This window comes from Cygnus olor, chromosome 3, assembly GCF_009769625.2.
Source record: "Cygnus olor isolate bCygOlo1 chromosome 3, bCygOlo1.pri.v2, whole genome shotgun sequence".
NCBI lineage: Eukaryota > Metazoa > Chordata > Aves > Anseriformes > Anatidae > Cygnus > Cygnus olor.
This window is the reverse complement of record NC_049171.1, coordinates 73,178,268-73,200,638: the sequence shown is the minus strand read 5'-3', so window position 1 is coordinate 73,200,638 and position 22,371 is coordinate 73,178,268. Positions and strand designations below refer to the sequence as shown.

Sequence of the window (22,371 nt, the reverse complement as noted above, 5' to 3'; positions counted from 1 at the left end):
TTCACTGACACAGATAAAATATGGTGCATTCATTCCTAAACAAAAAATACAGAATATTGAAACTCAATTCTTTGTGCCAAGAAATATTTAAGTATATTGTACTTAGTGGAATAACATCTAGAGGAAAAACACACACACACACACAAAACACATTCTGAGAAGATATACAGCACACTAAAGTCCAGATCTACTTTCTAGTTACAGATAGAAACTCAAACCCGCACCTGCCAGGTTTTAGTAAATGTTTTAATAAATACACTTTGGGGTGAAAGAGGATCAGTTTCTTACTGATTTTGTAATTAAGTCCTTGTTTATCAATTTTTTTCTTTTCTACTAACACTATTGAGCAAACTAAAGTTTGCAAATAGCTTACAAGTGACAAAAGCACTGTTTTTTTTTTTTTTTTAAAGATGTTTCCAGTCTGTGAGCAACATTGCTTCATAAGATTAACAAAATTTAACAATATATTCATACTGTCTTTTATGCTCTAGGCTCAATTCCTTTCTCCCTAGACTCAATGGAGGTCACTGATTTTAGTAGATAAAAAATACTGATTTCAGCTTGTATTAAAAATTTACAGCATTTAGTACATAACCATCTGTTTATATTATATTGCTTCAAACAGCGTTATTTATTCACCTTAGATTTTGTGCATTACAAAGCACTTGAGGTATTTTGCAAATCAGCACAAAACCTACATAAACCTCAAAAGATTTTTATTTCATCTTTAATTCCAGATGTGGAAAAGCTAATTATTTCAATTTTGATATTTGCTGATATTTGTTTGCATGCAAAACTCACACTGTAACTCTCAGGAGGAAAGACTACCTGCAAATAGAAACTAATAATAACAACAAGAATAATTATTTTTTAACATTATTTTAATAATTTAATAATAATTGAATTAGTATTACTAATGTTATTCTAGTTATAACAATTGTTATAAAGCAGCTGAATCGAATTGCTAAGAATGAAAAGCACTATCTTTTCCTAACTAATGCAATGGAAAAGAATATATGATTTATAAATCTAGCATACTTTGAATTAGTGGACTCAGTCTCAAAGAACCACCAAAGAATTTCAAAACTTTAGTTCTTAGAGTACAAAAAATAAATGATAAAGCATAATAGCCAGCCAGCAGCTTCATATGCTTATTAAACTCCAGCACACAGTGGGCTACAGTATTGAATCAAGATTTATTTCTTATTCAAGTTCTTGGAATCTTCCGTTTTCTTACGGAGTAAATAAAGCTCCAGTCTTTAATATGTCGTCCAAGTACAGAGCAAACTGCATGCAGTTTCTTTTTCTTGAAAAAAGTGCAGAATCAATCATTTCACTATTGAATCTGTGGTTCTTTGCAGTCTGGCAAAAAAGATTATTTTCTTTTTTTAAACAATCATTGATTTGGAGAATGGCTCAGATTACACTCGGATAAAATGAATTATATACTCTAATAGCACATGTAGACCTTCAGTTAAGAAGAGATGAACCACCAATTGTATGCATAGTCCTTTGACTCTGTTGTGATGACTAACTTGGCCACTTTAGTTAATTAAAAGGCAAAACCAATTGTCCATTTTATGGGCTGATCTAACTCTCATTTAAGTCAACGGGAATCCTTCCTTATTAAGAACTGGATCAGACTGATATTTGTTCTCCAGTGCTGAGTTTGGAAGGATATTAAGATCTAAGTTTAAGAAAATGTTAAGACTCTAAGAGATGCAGAGCAAAGCCGTGAGAACGTTGACTGAAGAAATCTAGTAAAATCATGTACTAAAGAGTACAGTTAATAATGTAGCCATTGTCTCTGGTTGTTAATATCTGAAGTAGCCTTACGCCTTCTCTCTCTTGTCCTCCTGTAAAGGAAGTCCACAAAGTCCACTAACATTGCAGTTACAACCAGCAGAAAATAATTCTCTGGACTGCAGTGCCACCCTGAGCAGGCATCAAGAGCAGGAATGGAAAAGGATCAATAAAATAGTCTACTGGTAACAGAAACGTGTGTTTTAAATACATTGCCTTCTTAATAGATATAGGCTCTGAAGAGTTCTTTGTGCAGTTAATTTTCTGGTTTGTGGCATCCATAAAGGCTCAGTTAAGTTAAAAGAGCTTTGGGTAATTAGTGGAGAGGAAGAAACAGTTCAGTTACCCTCCCACCAAAAAAGAGAGAATTTTCTATGATAATCCATAAATGTACTTTTCCACCATGAACGTACTTCCTTTAATAATCCATAAAAGTAAATGTTTAAGAAAAACTCCATTTGCAACTTTTAAGAAGTTGAAGTTTTGTCTAGTTATTGCTCCCAGCTTACAAATGGAAGTTCAGTTATTTGAATTTGAGCAATATAAAATAACTGGACTTTTCTTTTTTGAGGAGGCACTTTCAGGTTACATATTCCATAAGTTGTTACAATGCACACTGATAAGGTACAACAGTGTACGTGCTGGAAAGATTATTGCTTCAAAGTCTACAAATTTATGTACTATTGCCAGCTTCTATACTTGCTGATATTTTGTGTATGAAGTAGTGTACACAAATACATTGTTTATTAAATAAATCCTTAAAAGTCTTTTCTTTTTCTTTTTTTTTTTTCCCTCCAAGTTACGATGATACAGTTAAAATAAATTTCTAACTGCACTTAAGTGCCAATAAATAGTCTCTTTCTTAAGTGGAAATAAGATTTAATCCTTAATTTTTGTTAAAATCAAAAATGTTGCAAATGGTCCGCTAACTCTGGTCTACATCAGCACTAGCGTACTTCCATGAAGTACATGGCTATAGGTATACTGTTGCATGTTTCATTTAAAATCTTTCCTTTGCATTCTAATCAGAGAGAAACAGGGTCCAATTCCCAATTTCAAAAATAAACACATTAAAGAAAATTAGCTTAGGCATCATTACAGTGTACATACATGGGTGTCTACATTTTTTTTAATGGACACTTTCTAAACGGCATTTAAGTACAAACCATAATTTCTCTGTGTGGCTAATTTGACCACACATATTGCAAACTGTTTTCATTTTCCTTTATTGTCCTCTAATGATCTCATCAAGAGTATATAATTAGTGCAGTTAACTGCATAACACAGGCTCTGCCCTAAAGCAGCCAAGCATAGTTCTTGACTAGCCCCCTCTCCCACTGGAACCTGGTGCTGGTAATGGACCATGATCAGTAGGAAGTATACGAAGGAATATGCTCTTTTTAAAATAGCTTGTGATCTCTGGCTTGAAGCAACAGTTCTGGGGCTATCACCATCTGTACTGAAACACACATGAAAGTTGTTCTATATCTCTTTAATGAAGCTACCAAGGTCAATTACTAATGGCTTTGGGTACCTGAAAGACACTGTAAGACTGAGCAGCTGGATTCTGTGGCAATTTCTCCTTATCAATAAAACTTAATATCTCTTCAGTAGGCAATCTTAGAATTATCTGCTAAAATCCACATCTAATGGTAGATATGAGTTTCTAAAGATATGACTTATCAAAGTAAGAAAACAATACAGACATAAGAAATGCACAAACACAGAAATATAAATATCATAAAAAAGTCAGCTAGACTCAAGGTGTGCCATGGAGGACTTTGGACTTGAAAGGTATCATTCTTTCTTTCCAATGCCATTTGAATAAGCATTTAAAATCTCAAATAAATATAAAAAACTGTGCAGAAAAAAAATCCTTTACTTAAGGCTAAAGTACAATTATCATTTATCTTTCAGTGCTACTGCAGCAGATGTTTAAATTTCAAACACAACAATTAAAAGTTTTGGAAAAAGAAAAATTAACAACAGTTTAAGAATATAGAAATACTAATAATCTTAGGATTTGCTTGCGTGTGTTTAGATTTTTTTGTAAATAAATATAAGCATACAAACGATAAAGATTCTTAAATATATTTTTGCTCAACATAAATAAAAATTTCCTACATTTATTTTGATATGCTGCATAAACATTTGCAAATAAAGTAGTAGATATATAAAGCAAAATCAACAGATGTACAAATGAGAAACTAAGTTTATTACACAGCAGTAGAGAATTGTTACATTCTTTCCCAGATGACATTGCAAGCAGCACTAGATTTTAAACAACAACTCAAAGATTAATGAATTAAAAAAAAAAAAAACTAAACTAAAATTAATGTATTATTTTACTCTGAAACAAAGTTGCTATTTAAATAGCGAAGCCAAAGAGGTCCTGAAACTAAGTTTCAGTAAGTGGAATTCTATAATGTTCACGAAACTACAGTGCTTATTGAAACAGCATGATAAGAAATGATTTTTCAAGTTTTAATGAAGGTTTATAAAATGCCCCAGGTTTTTTACGTCCTTTGAAGTCTAAAGCAGGAAATCTGAATTTTGTAATGTTTTCCTGTCAGAAGGAAGGTGAAAAAGTCCACACTGAACTATAATTTCAGGATATAGCTGCAAGTCCTCAGGACTGATAGAGCATAAATACATACAAAAACAAAGTGAAAGTGTAGAAAACATTGAAGTTAAACTAAATTTATATACTTCCAGGTCAAACATACCTACATTAAATCCAACTAGAGAAAAAATGAAATTTCATTCTTCATTGCTACCAATCTGTTCTTTTCTTGAGAGCACAATAACCTATTAGAAATGTTTAAAAAAAATCTGAAAAAAGATGGACATGAAATGAAACTCCTACTTTTGAAAAAGGAGACTCTGCTATTGAAAAAAAGCTTTTATTTTCTTCACTGCAACTTAAATATCATTATTTATCCAATATAGTAGTTTCTTCAATATGCTTACTGAAGTGCTAAGCACTGCATCTCTATCACTAAAGATATGACAGATTTTAAAAGAGTTCCCAGCTTCTGCCTGTACTTGAGACTTTGTCAACCCACAATGGGAACTCAAAAATGTGGAAGAGATGGGGGTACTCTTATGTAGAAAGAAGAGCAAAGAACTAATCCAGTTGTAAAAGACGCAAAATACAGGCATCCTCTCTAATTTCTGAGACCACACAGTAATTTAGGGAAAGAGCTGAAGCCATTGAGGGACTTGTCTACCATTTTACAAGAATTCACAAAATTCTACTTTTGTTCACATTAAAAAAACACACCCAGTCCTACTGTGGAAGACACACAGTTATAGATTAATGATATAATTATCATATAGCAGCAGCTAAATGGGTTTTCTGCCCAGTAAAGTACAGTAGAAAAGGTAAAATCTGTTCATTACATAAAAATGTAAGTAATAAAAATCAAAAGAGTGTTGTATACTCACAACCACTTTCAAATGTGAAAATAATTTTATGTAAAAAGAAACAGTAGAATATAATTTGTGTTCAGTTAAATGAATCTATGGCATAGTGACTATCACTGCAGCTGGAAACATGGGCTTCTGCATTTAAATACTTCCACTTCTGTTAGCATTAAATTCTGCTCTTGCTAGGATTTTGAACAGGCCTTTACTTTATGAAATGGCCTGGCTCCCCCAGGCAATTTGTTTCCTTGGGATCAATAACTGTAAAAAGTATTGCCTCAGTGTGAATGACAGTATGAAAACCAGACCCATGGCCTCTAAATGGCTCTTTTACATAAACAATGTATCACATGCTAGTCTAACGACACAAAATAATGCAACAAAGGGGATCTTTTTCTCACAGTGTTGGTGAACAATTGTATCATACAAAACATGTTAAATATTAAGCATAGAAGAGTAAACGTGTGCAGAATAATGCACTATGTATCTCTGATGGCACAGAAGAACTCGTGAGCAGAACAAATTTATTTCTCTCTGCAGTAATGAGGGCTACTTATGTTAGATCAAAAAAAATAATATATATATAAATATAAACATAGAGCATGGTAAATTAACTGACCACTGTTCTTCATAGTTATCTATTACAAAAAAAAGACTTGATATCAATTGTTTTTCATAGCAGTATCCAGGTTTGTGATTGAAATACAGTAGTCTTTACTATTAAAAAAAATATACCCAAAAAAAGAATGTCCCTGAGTTGATCATTTCTTCCATTTTATTTGCCAGGCAGAGAAGGAAAACCTACAATTTAACATGCAGCTTTTAAAATCATATTTGCTAAGTCTGAACTTCTCTTTCTAATTAATGCAAACACATAAACAGAACAAATCAGTGAAAAATCTGCATATATTCCAGCCAACTAACAAACATTTTTAACTGCAATAGAGTATGCAGACAGTTTAAAGATAGGATGACATTTGAGGACCATTGCTTGTTTAAAGACTCAGACTGACAAGGAATTTTGATTTCTTTTACCAGTCTGTAGCACTGTGGGATTTGCAAAGTAACAGGAAAACTACCTGAGTTACAAACCCCAGAGAAACCCTATGAGTGCCAGGAATCTCTGCTAGTATAAAGGTAGCAGAAATAACACAGTAATCTTCAGTGCCAATTTTTACCTACACTCCATATCCTATCCTATTCTACCATACCCTAGCACATCTGGTTTTGGTAGAAGGCAGCTGCGGAATTGTTTCGTTTGTAGGGAAGGGACAAAGCAAGGATGTGGTATGCTGGAACTCCACTGTCTTCCCTACTGCAAGTTGATGCCAATCCCACAGGGACAAAACTTCAGTGGTATGATAGCTGGTTTAGCATATTGTGTTGCCATGTCACCATGGACTAGGTAGCTGCAATAAGCTGCCTGTCACTGCTAAATTCACAGAAAAAGGACTGAATTATTCACTCAGTAGTGTATTAATACTTGCAAAGCATGAAACCATCTCAAAATCATTTCCTACTTCATTAAAACAAATTAAATCTATCCTGGAAGTAACAGAAGTAACTAGTTCAGTTACTGAAGGAATAAATTGTTGGACTATGTATATTCTCCTGGGGACATACGGCAAAGGTGTATTGCATAGCACTGGGCATTGTCTTCTGGACCTGAGGTGACATCCCTCTGACTGTCAGTAAAACATAGTTATAGTTTCAGTATTCTCTTCAGTTCAAAATATCTGAAATAGTGAGATGGCTCTAATGCAGCCCTTCAGAGTAGCATTTACATAGCATGCAAACTGGGAATGGAAGAAGGGTGGGATTGAGAGTGGTGCCAAACATGCTGGAATGGTAATGAAATCTTTGTGGGAAGGAGGTACCCAAGTCACCAATGTTCTATCCACACTATCTTCAGGAGAAATGATCTTGTGTGTGCTTTATAAACAGAAAAATGTGGTAAAACCTCATTTTGTGGTAAAAAAAAAGTGGTAAAACCTCAACCTGTGCCTCAGTTGTGCTGGTTGGCACAGACCAAGTCCATGCCAGACCATGCTGATAGTTAAGTGGCACAGATGATCAAGGATCCAATGCTTGATCTCAATACCTATCTTTGTTTTATTTAGCAGTAAGGTTATTTTACCTTATAATAATATACCTTATTGACTAATACCTTATTGACTCCCATGAAGCCTGAGACTAAATGCAGCAGAAAAGAGACAAAAAAAGTCACTACTTGATTTTTAGTGTAGAAGCTAAGCAATTAAAAACAAGCCAGTAATGGGTAATGCTGCCTAACATGCAGTGTATGAAGAATATCTTAATTTTTTATGATATAGTAAGAAGACTTACTTCTACACTTTCAAAGGTCAAAAATTAAGTTTCCAATTTTATGAGTGAAAGAGACTGAAGAACATGGCTTTATGAAGGTAGTGGAGAAGATATCAAAGTGTCAGAACAGGAAAAAGGGGACTGTCAAGATTCTCTCAACTATCAGCACTTCAGATCCGTAAATCAGTATCCCAGGAAATACAGTTCCAGAATCCCTGAATTATTACTTAAATTCACTTTTATTTATCTATCAAATAATTTATATCATTAAACCTTGCCTTGCTTTCTAAAAAAATCCTACCCTAAATACAGGTGTTTAATTTATCTATCTTTGGGAACAATAATGTCTCTTTTACAGAACTGTACAATTGCTTTCATAAGCACATGCGATAATGGTGGTGATAGCACCCCAAATCTTTCCTCATAGTTTTGCATCAGATTAAAAGCATCTTTGTTCTAATTCCTTAATCGGAATTCATCAGACCTTTAACTATTTACTCATTCCCAGGCTGTCATATCATGGACCTTTGTGTGGATTCTGACTCTGTGCGCTTATTGGTGCTGCGCACCGGACACAAATCTACAGACAACAGTTGTAATACCAAGATTTTACAATTATATATATACTTTTTTTTCAGAGGAAATGAATTAAAGTGTGTCTAGTTTTTTGTCATTTTTTTTTATCACTAATAACTTTATGAAAAATATTCTGTAGGAAAACACAAAATCATCCTTGCAAAAACAAAACAAACACACAAACAAACAAACAACAACATCTAAGAGATGACGGGATAGATGTGATATTCAGTTTATATTTCAGATCGACTCTATTCTAGTCAAACTTTTCATTTAGGGTACTATAGATAAAATAATATGCAGTATATTGTGTTGATAGGTTTTGCTGTGCCTGTATTGCAATATATTGGCACAATATTCATACAATAAATTCATACAATAATAGATATGCTGTGGTACACAGGCAAGACATAGATTAGGGTATTTCTGTCCTACTAGCTTTGCACATAACTTAACATGGACATTTAGATACCTTACATTACAGAGCCATCACGATGTCAGAAACATAGCTTTTTACATTTTGAGTAATTAATCTTACTTGCATTAAAGAAATTTAATCTGTACTAAAAGTAATCTATTCTTAATCTTGTCTTCTATTGAGAGACATATTTTTAAAAACTGTTAAATATTAGTAAACTACTGATTACACATAAAACTTACATACCGTGTTTGTGGAATACATGAAATGCTTATGCAAACTGATGGAGCTAAAATATGTATTCAGTAATTAAAAAAAAAGATTTAAATAAGTAATAATATTTGAGATAATTCAAGAACAGATACAGCTAGAGTGCATAAGAGCAAACTAAAAATAAACTTTAGCTATAAACAATGAATACTTTAAACTAATATGTTAATTGATCACTTACACTAATTTTGTAAATGATCAAACAGTATATCGTCAGGACAAAAATAAAAATACAAGTTAGAGTTCACTTCTAACTAAGAACACTGAAGTGAGTTCATGTATTGTAGGTTTATGAAGTAAACAAAAAACAAAATTAATATCTAAAGTGTTATCATTTTTGTTAAATAAAATCTGACCAAGAGAAGTATATTACTTTTCATCTCATGACATTAAAAAAGTAATATTGCGCGTATGTATCATATATTACTCCTTAAAGTTACTTTTATCTAAGAAGTGGGCACATCTTGTATAGCAATTGGGACTGTACTTCTACATTATTTGTTTTGAGAGTTTTGTTAATTATAGTTCACTAAAAATCTTTGCTACCCTTAAGAAATAATATGAAGAGCTAAGTAGAGACAGACCACAGCTGCCAAATATGCTGTTTAACTTGAAAGGAATATGACTTGAAAAAATAGAAAAATTCTCATGGGATTCAGTGATGCCAACTTTTTAACTTGAGAGTTTAACACTCCTGCAATTTCACAGTACTCAATTCTGAGTAAGCTCTCCAGAGCTTAGTATCTGCCCAGTGACTGTAGATTGGAGCCCTTAGACCATATTATTCACATTCATTATATGCATATACCCAGAGATATCCCAAGGATCTAGACCATGACTAGAGTTATAGTCCCAAAAAAGAAGAATGAAAATTCTGAAACTATACAGTTGTTTCAGAGGGCAAAATCTAAAACAAATAGACAACCTGTATTTTTTATCTGTCTTGGAATTAAGAATAATATTATAATGTAAATATATAAAGATTCTTTTGTTGTTGTTCATTTAATTATTTTCCAAATAGAAAAGCCTTTGGGAAGAAGAAAAAGGCTCAGAATACTCTTCTTATATGAACACATACACTGTGAGACATATTTCAATTGCAATATGCCTATATTATAAATTCTGTTCAAGTTATATAATATTTTGAAATCTAGTTATCAAAGGTTTTTGTTTGTTTGTTTGTTTTTCCGTAAGTCCTACATCAAATTATTATTCTCCAGTTAGCCTCCACAAACAAGTATCTGCTCCTATCTTGAGTTTCATGGGTTTCTTTGGGATCCCATACAGGAAATACTGACTCTTCAGTACCTGCTAATTTCAGCCAGAGAAGTAAGTATACTTTCTACAGGATAGTTAAGCAGTTCTGTAGAAGAGGACCATATAGATTTAGATTTATTCTCTGTTCCTTACCTCTTTGTTTCCATCCCTAAATTCAGTTGTTTTTGACTCATTGTCTAGACTCCATGAAAAAGTTTATGTATCAAGAAAACAGTTTTCAAGAAGATAGGAAAGGATCTCAAAAGAACCTTGAATTGCTAAAATTGCAGAAATAACTTGATAAAGATCTTCATTATATATCTACCTTCATTACAAAAGAAAATAAATATATTTTATGGTTCTATCCTTATATGTGCAATGTTCCAGATGGTAGATTCTCAGGTTTTCTGCTCATAGACAAGTATGCGTATGCTAGTCACTTCTGATAATTTAAATTTACTGTATGTCTCTCTTTCTTGTGGGGTCTGTGACACAGTGATCAATAGTCTCCCTATAACAAGTATTTCTTTACACAAATTCAAGGAACATTAGAAAAAGTATTTCAAAGCAACAAAATCTGCATTCATATCTAGCGTCATCAAAGTGTTTGTATTACTAGCAGGTGGTTAAGTAAGGTGTGGGGGAGTTCATTTTACAGGAAAAGAACACAACCAATTTAAAATCTTTCAAGAACAGATTCTGGGGCCATCAAGCATGTCTTCTATGCCTCAGGGAAACTGTCTTTTCATAATGTCTGCTGTAACTATTTGTGCTGCTGCTCATTTAGCACACCATACTCTTTTTATTACAGAACCTGCAATTCAACGTATCCTTTTGTTTTATATTCATTTTAATTAGTATGTAAACCTGGACATCTGTGAGGATTTACTTGTTATGACCAGTGCACTGTTTGGCCTTGATTTGCAAATGACAGCCTTGTGGTAATACAGGGATCTAGAGACAGTCTGTTTTTCTCTGAAATCTAGCACAGTGGCAGTTTATTCACCAAAGCCAACTTTGCTTTGCAACTAGTAAGGCTAATCTCTCCAGGCTTTCTCTGCAGTCAGTGTAGACAGATAGGTTTCTCCAAAGATGAAACTTAGTTTCACATATCCAGCTGAATTTCTGAATACCTTCTATCTTTATTCAGGAAAAGGATATATAAACTACATTTTAAAGTACATATCAGCGTTTAACATTGCACTTTTATATTTGCCAGTAAAGCTTTTAGTCAGTGTAGGGTTCTTGTTAATCCAAAATAAAGCCACCTAAAGATATTCAAGTATGTTTGCATATAACTTGGTTCTTTTCATTCCTCTGGTGCTCACTCACAAAAGCAAACAAGGCTGAAAATTACCTGTATCAAATCTGAACAGATATGGAAGGACACCTTGTGAGAAAATTACAAGAGAAGATGGAAATTTCTGAGTACTAAGCTGACAGCAAAGGGACAAGTCACAAAACAAGCACAACAGTAGGAGAAAACCCATCCCCAGATGAAACTACAGAAATCTCAACTACTTTTCAGGAACTGTCTCTACAATGAAAAGGTTGAATACATTTTTTTTCTCAGTTTCAAAACAGATTTCTACCACTTTCTTGCATAAAACTTCCCATACTTGGAAGTTTAGCTTTATTAAACACGTAGTTTAAGACTGTTATACGGCCCTGTGGTATAAGCAATGTACAGAAAAGATTTTATTGTTTGTAAAGACACTTGGTCATTCACCATTCAAATTGGTTGAAGTCTGTAATACAAGGGGAAAAATATACATTACACAACCATAAAGTAAGCCAATAAAATATTAAAACCTCATTAATCCTTAAAACAGGCCTGATATATTTTCCATGAACTTGGATGTAAAATAAATGAATAAAGAAATAGATGTTGTTATCTTCAAAGCTAAAACTCAGACATGAACTTTGGTCATATGTTAAAGTAACAAACTGGATAAACCATTCCTCAATTACTGGTATTTATTACTTCTTATAACAAACATTGCCACTATAGTCAGATGGCACAGAAATTTCTAGTTTGATCTAGGTAATAAGTATCCAAGACAGAAAGCTCTTCTAATTCTCTCATCCTGTGATGCAAAGACCACTGATCTTCTATAATTACCTATATTTATGTATAATTAACTATGATAGATAAATACATATATATATATATATAAAATGCACAGATTTTTATACACGCAAACTAATTAACATACAAAATAGGGAGAAATTAAAGACTTACATAAGCTTTCAAACAATAGCCTAAATGCAGTTGATGGAAAGTTACTGAGACAAACACACTAAGATGAGTTGCGGACTTCTTCAAAAAGGTTAAATGACTCTTGGATTTCTTTCAAGTAAGATTTCTTTCCAACACCTTAAAAAGACTGTGAAACATCAATCTAGTAAGAATCCTCATGCATTAGTTGTAATGACAACTAATACTTTTAAATAGAATTACTTGTAAAATATTTTTATCATGGAGGTTTTGACCCCAAAATTCTGCCAAAGTTTCCCACAAAAAAATATTTTCAGTGAAAAATTATCAGCAAATATTTTGTTATTTGAAGTTTCACCTGCGTAAAAGGAAAAAGTTGATGTGGAAATTCAGTACAGTGGCTTATTTATGTTATAGTGTAGCTTATTCAAACACCTTTAATTTTGTTTACGCCATACATGAGGCACCCATTCACTAAGCAGTGACCAAGTGTCAGTCCTGGATGAGGAGTACAGTGGGGAATATAATGTGATAACAGTGGAGAATAAGAGCGGGAGGCATCAAAATTAAACTTGAACTGCAGCAGAAACTGCAGACAAATCTCTTCTGGTGCCAACTGACAATTTATTTTGTTTGGTTTTCAGCCCAAGACCATAAAGTTTGCAGTGTTCTATTTGAGAAATAGGAAGTCTACACTTCTTGTAAAAAAAAAACCTGTGTATTTGATAACTTCAGAAGTTTTGGTAAGATTCCTCCTTACCAGACTTTAACTTCATAGGGGGCAGCAGATAGATAAGCATTATTCAATTACTAAAGAAACTTTCATAACTTTTCTAATAAGGAGAAGTGTTTAATGTCATGTTGTCCTCAGTGTGGCCATTTTCCCCTTAAATCCCCCTACTTGGCTTGAACATATCCATCTTTTGTGGAGAGAATAAATTTTAAATTTATTCCAAATGATTTCTCAGGTGGCCTTTTGTAAATATGTTCTGATAAATACCTATTGTGGTTTAGCCCGGCTGGCAGTCAAACACCACACAGCCGTTCGCTCACCCTCCCCCCTCCCTCTCCGGGATGGGGGAGAGAAACGGGAAAGTGAAGTCTGTGAGTTGAGATAAAGACAGTTTATTAAGACAGGGAAAAGAATAACAACAACAATAATAATAATAATAGTATTAATAGTAATAATGTGTACGAAATAAGTGATGCACAATGCAATTGCTCACCACCCGTTGACCGATGCCCAGCCTATCCCCGAGCAGCTGGCCCCCCCTCCACCCCGGCTAGCCACCCCTATATATTGTTCAGCATGACGTCAGATGGTATGGAATACCACTTTGGCCAGTTTGGGTCAGCTGTCCTGGGTCTGTCCCCTCCCAGCTCCTGCTGCATCCCTAGCCTGCTTGCTAGCAGGACAGAGAGAGGCTGAAAAGTCCTTGGCTTGGTGTAAGCACTGCTCTACAACAATTAAAACATCAGCATGTTATCAGCGCTCTTCTCATTCTAATCCAAAACATAGCACCCTGCCAGCTACTAGGAGGAAAATTAACTCTGTCCTAACTGAAACCAGGACAATACCAAATACAATGTGGCCTAAAAATTTCATAAGCCATTGGCCAACAAATTGTAGTAAAGAAAGGTTGTTAAATAGTAAAAAGATATTTAGATGTATACTGCAGAGAGAAAATGAATACCAAAACTGTGTCAGTAAAATGTATAGCATCAGCACAACAAGGAAAACCACTTTGCAGTAAAAAGAAATTGGGGTTTTGAACATTTATCCCAGGTTGTGAAGAATTGTACAAAATATTTGTGTTAAGTTATAAACAGTAAGTAAACAGTTGTTTAGAAGCTGTATGGAAATACATAAAGTCAAGCAAGAAGAAATGAAGTTGAATGTTAACTTTGGCATTTCTTACCTTTTCCTGAATGCTTATTTTCACTTTCAAAGAGAAAATAACAGGGAACCTAATTTGGTATAAAAATACTAAATCCTAACACAAAAACAGTATTGTTTCCTAAAACATAACTTTTGGTTGAAGCATGAATTTCTGGATGAGATGCAGACACCAGCAGTCAAATACTCTGATCATAAATGTCTAATGTAGTTCATCTAATTCTCAAATTAGAAAAATCAAAAAGCTACTACTCAGCTAGAACAGTCCTGCAAAAGAAACCGAGATTGTCATGTGCTAATTGCATCAGCATGTTGGACAGCCAGAGGATATTATAACAAGAATACAAGTTTCTGTTGGTGTGCCTAAAAAGGAGAATGATGGATGTGCAATATAGAAAAATGAATCAATAGTTCACAGTTATAGGCCTCAGAAAATCAGCTTTGTTGCCTAGAGTGTTCAAAATCTAAGAAAAAAACAATGTCTTGAAATGAGATGAAATGATATAATAGAATAATAACTGAAGAACCTGAAGCACTTTAATCACCTGAGTATTGCGGTAGTTTAATCACAGTGCAATATTTAAGCACCTACTTGTATCATTCCATTACATGGGGCTTTAATCTGTTTTCCTTGAGGGGAAGAGAAAGATGCCACAAGGAAAACTCTCATCCAGACAGGGAGTTCCCTCTCCCTCCAAAGCTCCTCTCTCGCTATTACCCACTTCTAGATTTGATATAAAAACAGAAAGCCAAGTACAGAGCCAATTTCTGTGATTTTGCAAACTTCAAACTGACTTTCACAGAAATATTCTTCTCAGAAAAGAAATCCTAATTGAGCACACAAATTAAAAATATCTGCAATAAATAAACATAATCCACTTAGAATTGTTAAATGAACACATATTTCAGATGTATATTTAAAATAAAAAATGTTACCTTAATAAATGTGATAAATTGAAACCATATGTCCCCTCAAACGTAAGCACATTTGTTTACAAACATACATGAAAAGAGAAGAATTATGCAGAAAAATATTTTCTCAGAATTATTTAACATGTACTATGAAAGTAGTTCTAATTGAAGAGTATAGTGCCAGTCCAACTGAAGAGATCATCTCTCAGTCTCACTATATGCAATCCAATTTATGTGAAAAAGGTAGAAATAAATTACCAAGAAGGAAGAAATAAATCCTAACTGGAAGGGTAGCAGACAAATTTTTAGCACTCTAGCTTCCTTGTAAGGGGCAGATCCAAAGAAAGCCTTAACATCTAGACAACAAATACAGGTGTCTCTACCCTTTGCAAACCAAATCAGAAGCCTCAGAAGGGTGACAAGGAAGTCCCAGAGGGAGCTGTTTACAGCAAATTGATTGAAAATAAGAAGCGCAGACACAGGTCTGAAATTCTACTCCTCCAAAGATTCTGGGCTTTAATCAAAATTGCAGAATGACAGGTGTACTTCTGATCTACCTGGGACAGCTGTGAACCTATAGAGCTGTAATCTTGCCATGTGGACATGGGCTGAACTAGCTGATCTGTGGGAAATAGTCTTCTACATGAATAGATGCTAGTCTGCACCATCCTTCATACTGTTGCTTGGTTGGGTTCATCAGAGGATCCAGAAATCATCCCCAAAGAATAAACTATAGATGATGCAAGTATGTGCCTAGACTTTACACAGTCAAAAGAGCAGTAGAGAACTGTGAGTTCCAGTTCTGCTCGCACCTCTGTACATGCTTTTTATTGTTGAAAACAAAAAATGACAAAACAACAACCCTCTCCCTGTCTCTCCCCCAGCAATAAATCTACAAGCAAAATACCTGAAAATGACAGTTCCTACTGTGTTTTAGATAGAGCTTAATATTGCAGGTATGCATTAGATTTGCTCAAAGCATGCCAATGAGATGGTATTCTTTGGTAACTTAAACACGTCCTTGTCTCATTTTGAGATCAGGTACTTACACGCTTATCTTAGAATCATAGAATGGCTTGGGTTGGAAGGAACTGTAAAGTTCATCTAGTTCCAATGTCCCTGCCATGGGCCAGGACACCTTCAATGAGATCACTAGATCAGGCTTCCCAAAGCCCCATCCAACCTGGCCTGATTAAGACAGGTATAATCATGAAGAAAAGGCAGACTTACAGATGCCATTGAAATGCTGCATAAATCTGGTTCTGGACGTCTAAATCTTCCTCTAATATTTGACTTCCAAAGGTAATTATTTCCCACAGGAACAGAAATCACATAAAAGTGTTAAAGTAAAGCATTATATTAACTCCTAATTTTGTGAAAATGGTATTTCACTGACATATGTACTCACACTCCTGGAACTTTGTAAAAGTTGTGAAAAGAAAATGTTGATTGAGGCCTACAAGCCCTTTGAGGTTATATCCATTTTACAGATGTATACACTAAGGCATGGGAAGAATTTGACCTTTTCATTATTTGACTTGCCCACAAATTTCCTGTGAATTCAGAAGTCCTAACTCTCACCTCTGTCTATTCACCCAATAGACAACCCTCCTTTCCTTGGGTCAACATACTAAAAAAATTAAAACTGGTAAAAGGAAAAAGTAAAAAATGGATGATATGTACATCCTTCAACATGGGGAGCTTTTAATTTTTCTTTTATCAAGAATTCAAGATGTTGAATTAATTGGCTATTAAAACATTAAAAGTAAGTGCTAAATGTTAATAACACCAATTTAATCACTGCTGAGTCAGTTTTATTTTACACAGGCTGATGTACTATTTTTAACTAAAAAATTAGATAGTAATTAGAAATTACCTAGCAATTATGATCTAAGTCTTATAATTCTCTAAATGTGTTATAAAGTACCTGACAGGGTTTTGATTATACATGAAAAGTTCACTGTATCATCAGCTAAAGATCACGTGCTTTCTATTGGACGATATTAAAGCATCAAAGGGACTAATACAGGTGGGTCTTGGTAACTTCTAATTTCAGCACTTCAGAATTCCGGTGGGTTTTCTGTCACTCAGTATGCAGGACTGGTGACTGAGACAAGTAGGGATTGGCCAGTGTGCAAGAAAATATGTGAGACAACAGCTGTTAACTGTTGAATATTACTTCTCGGTTATTCCATATTTAATTACTCTATTAAAAATTGTTTTGGGAGAATTTCACTTCCAAGACAAGGTTTTTGACAAAAAAAAAAAAGCATTTTTGAAAAAATAACTTTTAAAAGACCATCAGCTGATCTCATAGAAGAAAAATGTTTCAAGGTTCTTAAAAACATTCAAGGGTATTTGTTAAATAAATTACTAGATCTGTAATTCATAGGAAGCCTGTTAAAATAATATTATTAATTACACTTAGTAATGACAAAAATACATTTTGTTTCTCACCAGAACTGTATTAATTTTTTGGAGAGCAATCAATTTGTCTTTATCTGCTTAATAAAGTGATTTGCTGGCACAAGAGACTCCATTTAGGGGAAAACCACAGTATTTTTCAGTAAATGTTGATGAAACAGAACATTTTGAATCCTCTTGTGCTGAAAGTGTATTTTAAAAAACTACAAATATAACAAAAATAATTTCTTCATTCAGATCTATGTTGCCATGGTGGTCTTCCTTTGAAGTGTATACCCTTGAAGCCATTTCAGAATCTTTGCTTTTAAATTTCAGAAATCTTGAGTTGCCTGAGAATAATCTGAAAGCTCAAAGTTCAGAAAACAAATAAAGAGAACCTCAAATATTGCTTATTGCTTTGGAAAAGCTGATGTTTAAACCACTTTTTTTTTTTTTTTTAAATTCCTCCTTTCGAATCTGAAACGTGATTTCTGAACACAGAGTTGGTAAACTATAAAGTATTTTAGAACAAGATTGACATTCTTTGTGAAAGCACTTCTGGAGTTCCCAGAGGAGGGAGCAGACAGTTGAAATGTTCTGGGCAAGAGATTTTCTTTAGAGCATATTCAATCACATTAAAATATAATTGCTGCTTCTCAGTAATAACCACGAACCACTCTGAGGAGCATCACTGCCTCTGGAATACACAAGCACTTCTGAAAACACTCCAGCTCCAATATAGGGGACACTGTTACCTGTAGGAACAGTCTCTTCCTTCTGCAATTAAATACTTCTGCTTCTTCCTTTAGAGTCTGTGAAGTACTACTGTATTTTGAAAAAAGAGTTCTCCAAATTATGTGAAGTACCTCTCAGACAAGAGAATGTTTTTTCCTAAGTGAAGTTCGGGTGCTGTAAAGCATACACCATAATTCTGTTTTGTGGTTTAACACTTCATTGAATGCTGCAATTCAGCTACATTGGGTATTCTCAGCCATATCTCTAAAATTTTATTTTAAAGTACTGACTAGATAGGTAGAGACTGACAGAAGTTTATATTAGCTTTAAATTGCTGCTAGTGTCAGAACATTTTTACTGCAGACAGAAGATACTTGGGATTCAGTCTGCCCTGTTACTGCTGTTTGCCTTATGGTGACTGAAACAAGTCATAGAAGAAATTATCATTCTGGAGAGATACCTTCAGTGCAGTGCCACCCCATACTTCTCTATCTGAGGCATTTAAATAATAATAATATTTTGTTTTCATCATTCTACATTATTCTAGCTGCAATTTTCTTAAAAGCTGCTCTTGATCACTAGTGAATAATATAAACTGATGACATGAAAATATATCTGTGTACATGAACTGATGTAGTACAGCTGTTAAGATTGCATAGATTTGACAGCATAAAATAGTTGTTAAACTAAATCAATGAAATTTTGTTTCACCAGTCAGGTAAATTAAATGAGAAATTTGCTGTTTATAACTGTCTAATCTTTTTAATAAATAGGTTTCTTTTTCAGGCAATATTCTGAACATAACCTAATAGCATACTTCAGGCACTGAAGACTACTTTTTTGTTCCTTCTATTTTTATTTTTTCTGCCTGCTGTCACAAAAGAACAAACTTATTCTATTTGTTCTTAAGTTGTATTTACCTCAGACATCTCACAGACTTGCGAAAAGTGGCTTAGAAAATGACACCCAAAAGAAAATATTTTTGATGTAAAAAAAGACATATTTCCATTTGATTCTATAAATATTTTTCTTTCCCTCTTTGCAAGATTAAAATGAGTTTCATAACAGTATGTTTAACTTATAAATTTAAATGAACGCTTAAGTGGCATTACAGGGTTCATAATAGACCCACCAAGCATTATCATGACTCTTTCGTTTCTCATATTACATATTAGTAGTATATATGCACAATAGTCCATATGTTGGAGAGCTTGCTCAGAAGGTGCTAGTCTCTTCTCAGTCTGCAGAGATTACACAAATAGCTTCTGTGTCTCAGGATTATTCCCTAATCACTGGGATGAAGACACGTCCCCTTCTGCTTGCTCTCCTGGTCTTTTTCACAGAACAAAGTTTTAACAGAGAGTTTCACTGCTTTTTCAGAGTATGCTATGGCCAGCTGGTGATGGTGCTCACTTTCTCCACAAATAGACACCAGCAGTTGCACCACCACCACTGGCAGAACCTTTCTCTTTTAGGTTTTATTGTTCTGCCACAGAGCATTTGGGAACCCAAGTGAAAGAGAAATGTCTCATGTGAGTCATGGGTTTAAGCTCCAGCGAGGGCACAAATTCAGATATACCAAACATGTTTTATGCACCAAAAAGCCCCTTGCTCATTACACAGACTCTTCTGAATATCATTGCGATTTCTCCCCTGGATTTCAAAAAGATAAGGTACCTACCTTAAGAGACTTGGATCTTTCCCATGGCATTTGTAATTTAGGTCATACTGATTTATTTTTACCTGTATCTTATGACTCAGAAGGGTAAACATGTTTTAGGTGTTTTCAGTAATTAAAACTTTCAATTCATTTCAACTTAATACTTTTTTTTCTCCAATTTACAAAAATTCTTAATAGTAAAGTCACCTGTACACAAGATATAAGAATGGTTAGAAAATAGCAGAATTTGTCCATATACAATGAACACACTTTCACTTATATCATTCAGAATATAGGCCTGGCAATCTCTTATCTATAGACCCAAAAACTCAAATAATAAAATGTATTTGCCATACTTCAATTTGTTGATCAACAGCAATTCCATTTACACTGCGTGTTATCATAGAAATTGCAGAAAATTCAGAAAAAAAATCTTTGGTATATGAAATTACAAGAGAAATGCACTTCACTAAAAGGCATTATACAGAAGAAATCAATAGATACTGTGCAGTGTTGACTAAAAATATTGTAATAAATATTTCTAGTATGAATGTTAAAAAAATTAATGAAATACCTAGATTATCTCCTGTTCCAAAAAGTCAATAGTCCTCTACTGTTTTTGCCGGAATTATATAGTTATCAAGACAACATAATCATTATGAAGACACTCATTTTTAGAGACAAGCATGTCTGGGAGACATAGTAAGATATGAAAAGACATCAATATCAGAACTTGCTAATTTGCAAAAAGGACTATGTGTATAATAGAATGGCAGGATGATTTGGAAGCAGCAGATGGGAGAAGAAAAAAGTGGAAATGTCAAAAGTACAAGAAAAAAGTGAAGTAATATATGAAAAATTCTGTGTTTATGTGAATAATCAACATTTTGTATATAATTTACAAGAGTTTATTAATAACTCTGCATAAAGGAACATTTAAGAAGCAGCTGGCCAGCAGGCTGAATAGGAGCAAAGAGATATAATCTTTAAGCACCACAGGCTTCAGAACCAGAAAAGAGGATTTACATAGTTCATAGCATCCCTGGCTAATCCAGTAAAAATCTGCAGTGGGAATCACAGTCAGCTACACCAACTGGCTGCCTAGAGGGAGAGTCATCAAGGCTACTTCCTTTTTTTATCACAGAATGCCCTTAGAAGGCAATGGCAACTAAGCAATACTGTTGCTGACTGTGAAACTGTAGCCTCAGTGTTGGGAAACAGATGGGAAGATGGAAAGAATTGCTTAAAGTAAACTGGGACAGAACTGACAGCTTCTCAAACTATCGTTATATTCTGAGCTCAGGTAACACCTGGAACTCTGAACTGATTCACCAGTGTTGTTGGCTGAAGAACAACACAAGAGATAAACATCCGTCAAGTTGAAGTTAAGACTACATTTTGTATTTGTTTTATTAAATGCTTGTTTCTGATCTTCAAAATTTAAGACCTTACCAATACAAGCTCTTTACTTGCAGTTTCATCCCCCCCCGACTTTTACTTTTTATTTATAAGCTTGTCTAATATTGTGGAGCAAATCGTGATTCAGACACATCAGAGACATTTACTGTGAATAAAATTTCTGAGGTATCATTCAGAACATGTTTAAACTTACTGGGACTTGCATATTTTCTGCAAGTCTGCTAAGGACCAGTATAAGAAGACCATAAGGATAGAAGCTTTAGATAACAGCAAATGCCTCTCTACTCCATGGTTGTCATGCAAAAGTGCTGAAAATATGTTTTATTTTGATCACAATACAATCAAAACTCAGGACATGTTTAGAACATATCTAAATACTTTTGTTAAGCTATGTGCCTAGCACACATGAGCTTCCCGTATTATTAATCTAAAATCACTGGAAAAAAAGTCTAGCTGAGAGAATTTATGGGCTACTTCAGGCTGAAATTTGGAAAAAAGTATGTATTGTATATTCATTAATCAATGACAGTCCTTTTTATGGTATTGTTCTGTGCAGGATATTGAATTGGATCTGTAAAGGACGAATCTTCTAATTCACAAGGAGTCCTACTGAAACTGCTTAAGCTCAACCTCAGATTTTATTCATAACCTTTCATCCCACGAGTTCTTGAAAGCCACAGTTGTCATCTGAACCACGTTGCATTTATGGAATTCCACACATTATTGCAAGTTTCTCACTAACTACAACAGTCACAGACATTTATGTACTTAAAGGGAACTAAAACCTAAATCTTATTTGATTCTCCAAGTCAGTCTTTGGACAGGCATTTTTCAATCCAAGGTATTAAAAGAATGAGAGCAAGATAGTACATTGAGTAGCAACACAAACAGTAAGCAGTCCTGTAGATAACTATTAAAATGCCATGAATTTCATGAAAAACCTGTCAGTACTGCTTTTGCAAGACTGTGAGGAATTAAGCTCTTTTGACCTGTCGGGCTGCATGTGAACAACATAAATTTTAAAGTCAATAACTTGGTAGATAATTGAACAG

The 22,371-nt window shown here is 34.1% G+C and overlaps 1 protein-coding gene across 3 annotated transcripts in view; it reads right to left on the bottom strand.

Moving 5' to 3' along the window:
- Positions 1 to 22,371, bottom strand: part of PACRG (parkin coregulated) — a 217,588-nt gene that overhangs the window by 71,122 nt on the left and 124,095 nt on the right. The window lies entirely within an intron of this gene.